Source organism: Astyanax mexicanus, chromosome 1 (genome assembly GCF_023375975.1).
Source record: "Astyanax mexicanus isolate ESR-SI-001 chromosome 1, AstMex3_surface, whole genome shotgun sequence".
Classification (NCBI taxonomy): domain Eukaryota; kingdom Metazoa; phylum Chordata; class Actinopteri; order Characiformes; family Acestrorhamphidae; genus Astyanax; species Astyanax mexicanus.
The window spans coordinates 121,585,001-121,597,929 of record NC_064408.1 but is presented as its reverse complement, the minus strand read 5'-3'; the positions used below and the strand labels follow the sequence as shown (position 1 = coordinate 121,597,929).

At 38.6% G+C, this 12,929-nt stretch overlaps 1 protein-coding gene across 2 annotated transcripts in view; it reads right to left on the bottom strand.

Annotated features, from left to right (window-relative positions):
• LOC103028203 (mannosyl-oligosaccharide 1,2-alpha-mannosidase IA) overlaps positions 1–12,929 on the bottom strand; it is a 366,316-nt gene that overhangs the window by 158,319 nt on the left and 195,068 nt on the right. The window lies entirely within an intron of this gene.

Here is a 12,929-nt window from a genome sequence, read left to right as displayed (position 1 = left end):
GGCGTAGCCGTGCTGTCAGCGGTGACGTGATCAGCGACTCCGTGACTCAAAGCCAGCGCTGTCTGACTGCACACTGATATCATTCAAATGCTATCTTATAATACATATAATACCAGTAAAGTCCATATAAATACAGTATAAGGGCCCTATTTTAGTGATCTATTGTGCAAAGGTCCATTGCGTATCACACAGCTGGATTTAGGGCGTGTCGGTGTGTGTTTGATATCGTGAGGTATCATAAAAAATACGCCTTGTGTGGCACAAAGTGCGCAAAAGGCATGAAAAGGCATGTTTTGGGCGTAACGCGAAATAAACCAATCAGTGAGCCAGTCATCATTGCCTTTAAGAGGCAGGTGAGCTCTGACTTTGGCACTTTCGTAACTTAACATGTTGGTTCATACTTAACTGTGATAGAAGCAAAAAACTCATTATTGGAAAGTCTCCCTCATCTGCTGACTGGCCATGGACAGTAGGTACAGATCCCTCTCTCAGACGAGGTCTGCTGGCTAATCCTTTTTTTTTTTTTTTGCTTATGAATCGGTGGTTTCATTTGATTCATGATTCAACTCAACTAACATTCTTAGGTATTATGCAAAACTCACTTGTAATCATTTACTACCTGTAAACGTTTAAGTAAATATATATGTATACTGTATATATTTAGTTGTGTGTCAGTGATAGAACCTTAAGCAAAAGCAGAGCTTCTGAGGGATTATGCTTTGATAGGATTGGGCAACTGACTGTTGACTGTTGTCAGGGTTTTAATCAGTCAGTGGCACACCTGTACTTTTCACCGCTAAGATAGAAATTTACCTGAACACACCTCACTTCCAGACCACCACACCCATCAGTGTAGATTTATTCTTAAACTAAACTCTGACACTATTTAAATAGTGCGGGAGCAAGGCATATAAATAGACTGTTGACGGTGTGTAAGATAGCAATGAACATCACGGCATACCTTGTACAGTGTTTGATAGGGCCCTAAATATCTGATATTTCACATTTTAACATTATAATAAAGTGTAGTTTCCTTGTTTTTTTATATTGGTGGGGACATTAGGGGATTAAGCCTAAATTTTGATGACCACTACCTATATTACCATAGTTTATTTTGTAGTTTCAAAGTTTTATTGGCCGTTTTCTTCATAACAAGCATAAAAAAGATCGCCAGTATTTTGTCTCAGTAGCTATCTAGTGTTAGCTAACCTTCTCAGTCCACCTTAAAGGGTGCAACAGTTGGCAGAGGCTGCAGCATTTAAGGTGGAATGGAAAAATAAAATACAATAAATGCGAATAAAAGCTCATTTCAGCTCCTCATCACAGAGAAATTAAAGAATGGACAAGTAATAGGTGTACCCCATTATAAGGCGCACTATCAATAGACGTCTATAATCTGGTCTATTTTCATACAGAAGGTGCACCGGATTATAAGGCACATTAAGCCACACTACTAAGGATGCCTACAATGAAGTGAGCAAGGGTGTCGCCATGTTTCCCTTCTAATTGTGAAGCTGGGGGAAGTGCCTAAGTAAACAAAACTGTAATCATATAAAAAAAAACATTTTCTTTTAAAGTTAAACGAGTGCTGGATGTTATTCTACATAGATTTCTCTCCTGGAAACTGTTTATTCAGTAAGCTTAGATTTCCAATATTTTGTCTAAGGGTGTAAGGCTGTCTAAGCACTAAGGCTGGGGCAGCAGCATTAGCATTAGCCACAGAGCTAGCAGGACATAAATGCTGCCCAATAGCGCTACACTGAGGAACTCTGAGTGTTCTGGTAAGCCAGGGTGATAATAGCTAGCGTTTCATCCAACGAAGCTTGTGTTAACATGGTAAACATGCAGACTACTGCAAAAGGGCTAGCGCTTAGCGTGGTTAGGGGCTAATGTTAACGCTGCTGCACCCAGCCTTAGTGCTGGAGAAAACTCATAATGCTGTACTTCAGTAGAGTGGCTTTACTGCTCCTTAATACCTGACTGGTATTAATTAATTGCTGCATTTCCTGACCCCTTTCTGAAGACATACAAAAAAGCCCTAAGGTTAACTAATTAACAGCAGCAGATAGGTTGCTGAACTTTAGTGCTCCACTGCTATAGCGTTATATCTGTTTCAGGTGTTTGAAGGATTGTCCCAGTTCTTTTGGGGATGACTTCAGGACTTCAGGATTTCAGGATCTCGGGATTGCAGGATTACAGGATAGCAATACACCAGAAATTTACCTGAACACACCTCATTTCTAGACCACCACACCCATCAGCAGTGTAGATACTGTATATTCAGAAGCACTGTAGCATTGTTTAAATGATGCAGACAAAAGGCATTTAAATAGACCATGTTTGCATGGTGTAAGATAGCAATGAGCATCATGATGCACCTTGTGCAGGGTGTACGATAGAACCCGTAGTGTCAGCAACGGCATAAAGAAGTCAAATACAATTTGAGGAACGTGTTTAGGTGTATAATTTAGGCGTATATACTGTCTGATTGAATATGCATGGGGTGATGTATCTGTTAATAGTATCGAAAGCTTCACTATAAGAGAAAAGCATTAAACGAGTAGTTTTTCAGCATAATGGAATTTTGACACATCCTCTTTCTCTCTATCTCTCTCTCTCTCTCTTTCTCTCTCTGTGGGAAAAGAATGAAGGTATCTCTTCATCCAGGCCTGAGAGGAAGTGGATCTGACAGCCCCGGCGCTCCGCTGCCCACTCTAAATGCATTGTGGGCCGGAATATAGGGCCAGCATTTCACATACAATAACCCATCCTGCAGCCAGCCGTCTGCCGGCACACAGAGCCTGTCTCGGCCAATCAGCAGTGAGGGATCAGACTTACGAAAACACACAGCAATGCTCAGACCGGACACCACGCCGCCGTTTATATTATACACAGTAAACATCACACTGTTTATCATCAGTCTACAGCTGGAGAACCGTAATGGGAGCTGTTCTAGAATCACTAGAATCTATTTTAAAGTTAAAAGTAAGAAGATAACTTCAGAAAAATAGCATAAAAAGACAATTACAGTACTTTACCCTCCGTCCACAAGAGGGCGCAAAGCGCTTCCTCCCCTGCTGCACTGTGAAATTCTCTTAGAGGCTACTTCTGGGTAGTGCACCTCTTGGTGAGAGATCGTTGACTGCTATACATGCCTCTACAGCCTCTTTGAAGACTTAAATTTTACACAATTTAACGTTTATCAGTTTATCAATTGTCTGAACTTTGAGGCTAAATTCGAAAATATTAAAAAATAGTGTGTAAAACTTAATTGTCTCTTTTTCCATTAAGTACAGTGAAGAAAATATGGGTTTTTATTTCCGTTTTCTAGTTTTTCATATCTGAACCTCACATTCAAAAATTAAATAAAAAGATGTATTTGCATTTTCGCATCTTTTCACCACAAATTGAAATAATTGACCTAGTCCTGGATATACTGGAGGGGAAATTAAAACAGGTAAGGGTTTTTTTTATATCATACCGCCATACCACTAGAGGTGCTGTGGGGCGCTGTGTAGAACAGCACCACCAAAGAAGTATACAAGTACAGTTTGCTAACTAATGCTAGACGGTCTCCAGATTTATTACCAATCAACCAGAGCCCCACCCACTAGATCAAATGAAGAAACGCCATTTAGAGAACCTCAGAAAGTACACAGCATAATTAGCTAGCAGACTTTGTCTGAGGGAGGGATCTATACCTACTTAAAGTACTTTTATATAATTAGTTTGTTATATATTATATATAGCTTGTTCTTGTTATGCAATTAAAACAAGCTACGTGGGACAAACCACTAGCTAATATTGCTAGTTTCCTCAGTGTAACACTGTCGGGTGGCATTAGCCGCTAACCGCGGCTAGCCTTAGTGGAAATCTGGAAATCTAAGCTCACTGTAAATAAATGGAAACACTTTACTTATTCAAATAAACAGTTTTCAGGAGAGAAATAGATAGGTTAGATTAACATCCAACGCTCATTTGACTTTTTTAAGAAATACATTTTTGTTTACTTAACTTATCTTAGCTTTCCAGGTCTCGCCACCCAGCGAAGATACCTGTTGAATTAAAGGGAAAACATGGCAACACCCCTGTTCCTTACTAGTGCCTTATAATCCGGTGTGCTTTACACTGCGAAAAATACAGTAACTTAGTATCGATCTATACTGCAAATATATGTATCCAGTATGAATTATTTGAAGTATAACATGCATGTATGTTTGCTAATGTATAAAGGCGCCCTACAGATGTTCCACCTGCTGTTCTAAAACACATCGAACAGCTTGATTGGATGAAGAGGCTTCAGCAGGATCTCCACAGAGTGGCGGGTAATGCCCGATCCTCCGCGTGTGCTCTTTAATCCCTGCGTGTGCCCTCAGGCTGCTCTGAAACGTAAACATGTGTCCTTTCCTCTTCATTTAGCCTCATGCTAATGCAGAAAATATAGCACATACAGTATACTCTCCCTGTATATCCCTCATCGCTGTTTAAACGCAATATGCAAAGTGCACTGCCACGTTTCCATTCCAGAGAATTCCTATGCTGTTCCTATGTGGTTGCTATGGTATTCCATGTGGTTTTAATGGTGTTGCAAGCTTGTCAGTTTTGTGTAGCTAAATGGTAGCTAGGTGATTGCTATAGAATCTCAGGTATTTGCCGTGTTGTTGCTGAGTGGTAGCAAGGGTGATGCTAGGGGGTGGTTAATATGGTTCTCCAGGTAGTTCCTATTGTGTTGCTATGTGGTTGCTGAGGAAATCCATGTGGTTGCTAAGGTGTCCTTAAGTGGTTGTGATGGTTTCCCAGGTAGTTTCTATTGTGTTGCTATGAGGATGCTGTGGAAATCCATGTGGTTGCTAAGGTGTCCCTAAGTGGTTGTGATGGTTTCCTGGGTAGTTGCTATTGTGTTGCTACATGGTTGCTATGGTGTATTTAATAGTTGCTATGGTGTATCTAATAGTTGCAATGGTTTCCCGGGTAATTTATATTGCGTTGCTATGTGGTTGCTTTGGTGGCCCTCAGGTGGTTGTTATTGTGGTGCTATGTGGTTGATGTGGTAATCCATAGGGTTGCTATGGTGTCCCTAAGTGGTTGGCATGGTGACCCAGATGTTACTATTTTGATGCTGTGTGGTTGCTGTAGTCTCCGAAATGGTTGCTATGTGCTTGCTATAGTGCCTCTAAGTGGTTGCAATGGTTTCCCAGAGTAGTTGCTATTGTGTTGCTATGTGGTTGAGGTGGTGGCCCTCAGATAGTTGCTATTGTGTTGCTGTGTGGATGCTGTGGTACTCCATGTGGTTGCTATGTTGTCCCTAAGTGGTTAGTATGGTGTCCCAGATTGTTGCTATTGTGGTGCTATGTGATTGCTGTAGTCTGATAAAAATACCATGGTTGCTATGGTATTCCATGTGGTTTCAATGGTGTTCCAAGCATTTCAGTTTTGTGTAGCTAAATGGTAGCTAGGTGATTGCTATAGAATTTCAGGTAGTTGCTATGATGTTACTGAGTGGTAGCAAGGGTGATGCTAGGGGTGGTTAATATGGTTTCCCAGGTAGTTGCTATTGTGTTGCTATGTAGTTGCTGAGGAAAGTCATGTGGTTGCTAAGGTGTCCCTAAGTGGTTGTGATGGTTTCCTGGGTAGTTTCTATTGTGTTTCTATAGGATTGCTGTGGTGGCCCTCAGGTAGTTGCTATTGTGTTGCTGTGGTAGTCCATGTGGTTGCTATGGTGTCCCTAAGTGGTTGTGATGGTTTCCTGAGTAGTTACTAAGGTGTTGCTACATGGTTGCTATGGCGTATTTAAGTGCTTGTGATGGTTTCTCAAGTAATTGCTCTTGTTTTGCTATGTGGTTGCTTTAGTCTCCATAATGACTGCTCTGAAGTCCTTAAGTGGTTGTGATGGTTTCCTGAGTAGTTACTAATGTGTTGCTACATGGTTGCTATGGTGTCTTTTAGTGGTTGTGATGGTCTCCCAGGTAGTTGCTATTGTGTTGCTCTGCTATAAGTGGTTGCTCTGCTGTCAGTATGTACTCGCTAGATGGGTGCCAGAGTGTTGCAAAGGGGTTGCTAAGTGATTGCTATATTGTTGATGAATGGTTGCTATGGTATGCCCGGTGGTTGTTATGATGTCAGTAGGTGTTGGTATTGTATTTCAGGTGGTTTTTATGCTCCTGCTTAGTCAGTTGCTGTGGTATATTAAGTGGCTGCTGTGGTGTTCCTATATGGGCTGCTATGTTGTAAGATGATAGCTATGGTATTTCAGGTGGTTGCCCAGGTATTGACAAGCGCTGTGGGGTTGGTGTTACTTTTTTTTTATCATTTGCATATGAAAGTTACTCAAACATTTGCACCACATTTGTGGTGAAGGAATCAATTAGTGAATTAATTAATAAAATTATTAATTATTATTCAAATTAAATTATTTATATATATATATATATATATATATATATATATATATATATATATATTGCATGAATATTTTACTGTAGGTCAGATTTTATTGTTTACAGCATCAACATTCACCCTGAACAGTGTTTCCCAGAAAGCCTTGAGCTCTCACGTCTTATAGTAGGTGGTGAAGGAAGGCATGGAAAGGTCACGCTGGAGATAAATGAGGGTTAAACCGAGGACTGAGCAAACGTTTCCTTTATTCTGTCCATCTCGCGCTGGATGAAGATTGGCTTAGCCTTCATTATTACTCCACTTACCGAGACAAACAAGAGAAGAGAGCGGCATTCGTCTACCCGGGAGCGAGGGAGGAGACGAAAACCTGCTGTCCAATCCAATGCTGCGCTACTGTGTAAGACTCCGCCCCCTGTAATCAAACCACCCTAGCAGCTGTTCCCTCTGCTCTAAGTCTTAGCTAATGGAAAAAAAAAATAATAAAACAATAATTAATAAATATAAAGCACAGTCTAAGTAATTCCCAGGTGGTTACTAGGGTGTTACTCAGTGGATGCCACAGTGGTGCTTTGTAACCCTTGTAAAAATTGTGTATTTAAATATAATAAAAGTGTACTTGAACTATATGCACAACAATTCAAGTATACTACTTAATTTGCCTACTTAATCCGTATTTCAGTCTACTTTAAAAAAGTAATATATATATTTGGCTGTGCTGATTTTATACTGGTGACGTATTTAATAGAAATATATGCTTAGTATTATTTTATGAAACTGTGCTTTTTATGGTAAAACTATACTTTTACTAAATAAGTCTAAAGGAGTTGATATTTCTATAAAACTCTACTTCAGTCAAATTTGCTACAAATTAAAACTGTGATAATGAACTTTTATGTGTTAAATTTATACCTTAAAAATTTGCTTTAGTTACTAGTTTTCCCCAGTTTTTATACACTCCTCAAAATGAATGTGATGTTAAATCTATATTTTAATCACATTTTTAATAGATTTTTAATATTCAATCGGACAGCTCACACAAATATACTTAAATTATATTGAATAGTGGCAAAAACAACATACGACTAGTATAATGAATATAAATTTAATGCAAATTTATTATTTATTAATCATTTTAATTACAAATAAGTAGTAATTAAGTACAAATTATTGGTTCCAAAATAACATAACTTAAGTACAGACTTACTTCAGCATTATTGAAGTATACTTTTTTTCCACAAGGATGTTTTCACAACTGTTAGAGCATGTGTGGCTTCTAGAGCATTGTTAGGTGGTTGGTATGGTGTTGCTGAATGATTACTATGGTATTCCAAGCGGTATCTATAGTGCTGTTAAATCTTAGCAATCTGATAACAAAAAATGTCACAGGTGGTTGATATGGTGCTGCTAAATCTTAGCTAGGTGAGGAGCTAAAGTGTGATTTGTAGGGGTGTAACAAAGCATGGTCGCAGGATGTATCGCATTTGAGATATTTGACAATGTGCATCATGGGAACATAAGATTTCATGTTCTGTTAATAAAATGTTATGCAATTGCATTGTTTTAACACCAGGGGTCAAAATCTCACTAGTGCAGGCTGGAGAGCCATTGGGCGTAAGCAAAGGGCACAGGATACGTCTAAAAGCCAATCACACAAGTGCTTTTTTTGCGCATTATGTGGGGGGATATATTACTAATAAAGTAGTAGACTGAAAAGTAAGCCAAATTAAAGTAAAATCACCACAAAAAAGGGATTTTTGTGTTAATAAATAAGTGTATTTAGTGGGTAAATGCTCAGTATACAGAATAGCCAGTTATTTTTTTATGAATGAGGGATGAAGTGAATTATTAAGAGTGGGAGTGGGAGTAAGCGAGTGATTAAGTGCTCTGTTCTTTAGTTTGTCCCTCAGGTTCTTCCTCTTTCTGGAGTGTTCCTCTCTCAGTTCTCAAGTCCTGCTCTCCTTCAGGTCCTCTTCTCATCCCTGGAGAGTCTATTAGAGGGCGAGCGAGAGGAGCGAGTGCAGGGAGAGACCTTTAAGCCTTCAGCTGATCCAGGCTCTCTCAGGGGGAGGCGGAGGGCGGGAGGTGGAGGTGATTACAGTAATGAAGACCTGTCCATCTTCTGGAGGACGCTTAGGAGTGAATACGGAAGCTGGTTTATTTTAGAGTTAGAGGTGTTTAGAGAAGCTTAATCCCATACTTTCACAAAGATCTGTGCATCTTTTTATATCAGAACAGTCTCAGACCTGATTAACCACCTGGCAACACCTGATCAACCACCTGGAAAAGCATAGTTACCACCTGCAATTTAAAATTTCATAGCAAATCCCTAGAAATCATTAGCAACACCATATCAATCACCTTTGATATGTATTATAGCCAATTCCTAGATATCCTTAGCAACACCATATCAATCACTTTTGCAATGTATCATAGCCAATTCCTAGAAATTACTAGCAACACCATATCAGTCACCTTTGATATGTATCATAGCCAATTCCTAGAAATCCTTAGCAACACCAATTCAACTGCCAGTCATACATATTATAGCAAATCCCCCAAAATCCTTATGAAATCCCCAGAAATCCTCAGCAACACCATATCAACCACATGTGATACTTATCATAGAAAATCCCTAGAAACCCTCAGCAACACCATATTAACCACCAGTGATGCATATCATAGTAAATACCTAGAAATCCTTCACAACACCATATCAACCACCTGTAATATTTATCATAGCAAATACCAAAAAATCCTTAGCAACACCATATCAATCACCTTTAATATGTATCATAGCAAATTCCTAGAAATCCTTAGCAACACCAATTCAACTGCCAGTGATACATGTAGCAAATCCCTAGAAATCTTTGGCAACACCATATCAAACACATGTAATATATATCATAGAAATCTCTAGAAATCCCTAACAACACCATATTAATCAGCTTTGATATGTATCATGTTAAATCCCTAGAAATTCTTAGCAACACCATATTAACCACCTGTGAAATGTATCATAGCGAATCCCTAGAAATCATGAGCAACACCATATTAATCACCTTTGATATGTATCATAGTGAATCCCTAGAAATCCTTAGCAACATTATATTAACCACCTGTGAAATGTATCAAGGCAAATCCCTAGAAATCCTCAGCAACACCATATTAACCACCTGTGATATATAGCAAAGCAAATCCCCAGAAATCATTAGCAACACCATATTAACCACCAGTGATAAATATCATAGCAAATTCCTAGAAATCTTTAGCAACACCATATCAACCATCTGTGATATTTATCATAGCATATACCTAGAAATCCATAGAAAATCCCCAGTGATCCTCAGCAACAGCATATTAACTACATGATATGTATTATAGCAAATCCCTCGAAATCCTTAGCAACACCATATCAACCACCTTTGATATGTATCATAGCAAATCCCTAGAAATCCTTAGCAACACCATATAAATCACCTTTGATATATATCATAGAAAATCTCCAGAAATCCCTAGCAACACCATATAAACCTCATGTGATACTTATCATTGTAAATCTCTACAAATCCTTTGCAACACCATATAAACCACATGTGATGCATATAGCACAACAACATTTATTATTAGCAATACCATATTAACCACCTGTGGTACACATAATAGCAAATCTCTAAAAAAATTTGCAATACCATAGCAACCATATGTTGTACTAATCATAGCAAATCCCCCAAAATCCTTAGCAACACCATATAACCACCTGTGATACTTGTTATAGCAAATCCCTCAAAATCCATAGGAAATCACGAAAATCCTCAGCAACACTGTATTAACTACCTGTGATACTTATTATAGCAAATCCCTCGAAATCCTTCACAACACCATATCAACCACCTGTGATATATATCATAGTAAATCCCCAGATGTCCTTAGCAACAGTGTAGGCTAGTTCTGGTTGAGCAGCATGCAAGTGTTCAGGGCTGAATACGGATAACTACTGGTTTATATGTTCTGAAGCCTGAAGCTTCTGAAGCTGAAGTTTTTGAAAGTTTGTAATCTCCAGTCAGTCGTCTTCATTAAAGCTACAGTGAGATTTAGAGTTAAAAACACTCATTTGTTATAGTGCACTAATTACTGAGTGAGCCTCATTAAAAGTTAATTAGCGGAATGCATGCGCTCATTAATCTCTCTTAGACAATCAGGTCTAAACGCTCCTCTGAGTTTCTCATTGTTTTACTGTTTGCTCAGTAAAATACAGTAAAATACACGACTGCAGGTTTGATATGGTATAAAATGAACCAGTGTATTTTAGTAAATGTAAATGCATAATGTATACGTCTAACTTAGTATAGAATTAATACTAGGGAAATGTGTGCAACATAACCTTATAGACTTTTACTAACTGAAACATATTTTGGACAAATTCATAATGGATTAAAATCATAACACAGTAATAACTAGGGATGCACCAAAATTTAAAATTTGGCCCAAATGCTAAATGCTGCAAATTTTTTATTGAATGTTTTTTTTTTTTTTTTGTCCTTTCTTCCACTTTGTTTCACATTCAAATAAATTAAATAGCCTGATCTTATTTTTGCTTTGCTTTTTGCTGATTCATACTGGATTAAAATCCTTACACAATCATTAGACAGCAGCAGATTAATACTAGATTAAAATCACTCTACTGCTATTACTGTCCGATTGCAGATTCATACTGGATTAAAAATTACTACACGGTTATTCCCTTCAGAACGCAGATTCATACGGGACTAAAACCTCTTCTGAATTACAACATTCACACAACAAATTCATCCTGAATTCAAATAAAAAACAGAGTCAGTGCAGACTTGATCTATAATGCTGGCAGTAGATGAGTTGTTAGATGTAGAGCTGTAGTTTGAAAGATGGGCTCAGTTTTGCTGAATGATTTATTGAACAGATTAGTCAGGGTTTGGGTGTAGAATGCAGCAGCAGGTAGATGGATGGAGGTGAGATGGGTACAGTAAAGTACAGTACAGTACAGTACATTAGAGTATGGTACAGTACAGTAGCGTACAGCAGAGTACAGTAGAGTAGAGTACAGTATAGTAGAGCACAGTACAGTACAATAGAGCACAGTACAATAGAGTACAGTATAGTACAGTGCAATAGAGTAGAGTACAGTACATTGCATTACAGAAGAGTACAGTGCAGTACAGTAGAGTACAGCACAGTAGAGTACAGTATAGTACAGTGCAATAGAGTAGAGTACAGTAAAGTACAGTACATTGCATTACAGAAGAGTACAGTGCAGTACAGTAGAGTACAGCACAGTAGAGTACAGTATAGTACAGTGCAATAGAGTAGAGTACAGTAAAGTACAGTACATTGCATTACAGTAGAGTACAGTGCAGTACAGTAGAATACAGCACAGTAGAGTACAGTATAGTACAGTGCAATAGAGTAGAGTACAGTAAAGTACAGTACATTGCATTACAGTAGAGTACAGTGCAGTACAGTAGAGTACAGCACAGTAGAGTACAGTATAGTACAGTGCAATAGAGTAGAGTACAGTAAAGTACAGTACATTGCATTACAGTAGAGTACACTGCAGTACAGTAGAGTACACTGCAGTACAGTAGAGTACAGTGCAGTACAGTAGAGTACATTATAGTACAGTAGAGTACAGCACAGTACAGTACATTGCAGTACAGTAGAGTACAGTGCAGTACAGTAGAGTACAGCACAGTAGAGTACAGTATAGTACAGTGCAATAGAGTAGAGTACAGTAAAGTACAGTACATTGCATTACAGTAGAGTACACTGCAGTACAGTAGAGTACAGTGCAGTACAGTAGAGTACATTATAGTACAGTAGAGTACAGCACAGTACAGTACATTGCAGTACAGTAGAGTACAGTGCAGTAGAGTACAGTGCAGTACAGTACATTACAGTACAGTAAAGTACAGTAGAGTACATTACATTACAGTATATTACATTACAGTACAGTACATTGCAGTACAGTAGAGTACAGTGCAGTAGAGTACAGTGCAGTACAGTACATTACAGTACAGTAAAGTACAGTAGAGTACATTACATTACAGTATATTACATTACAGTACAGTACATTGCAGTACAGTAGAGTACAGTGCAGTAGAGTACAGTGCAGTACAGTACATTACAGTACAGTAAAGTACAGTAGAGTACATTACATTACAGTATATTACATTACAGTACAGTATATTGCAGTACAGTGCAGTAGATTACAGTACAGTAGAGTACAGTAGAGTATAGTAGAGTACACTACAGTACATTACAGTACAATGCAGTACAGTAGAGTACAGTAGAGTATAGGCAGGTTCTCTGTAAGGCTGAGGTCTGGGGGGTTGTTTTCTGGACTGGTTTTTGATGTTTCCCAGGGGGAAGCTCTCGGCTCGTGTTGTTATTTACTGAGTTTATAAAGCTGAACGCTGAGGCTCAGCTCGGCTCGGTCTGATAAATGGGTTTCAGTGTGAACGCTGGATCCAGAGCCAGGTGAGTAAATAAAGAGAAACGTC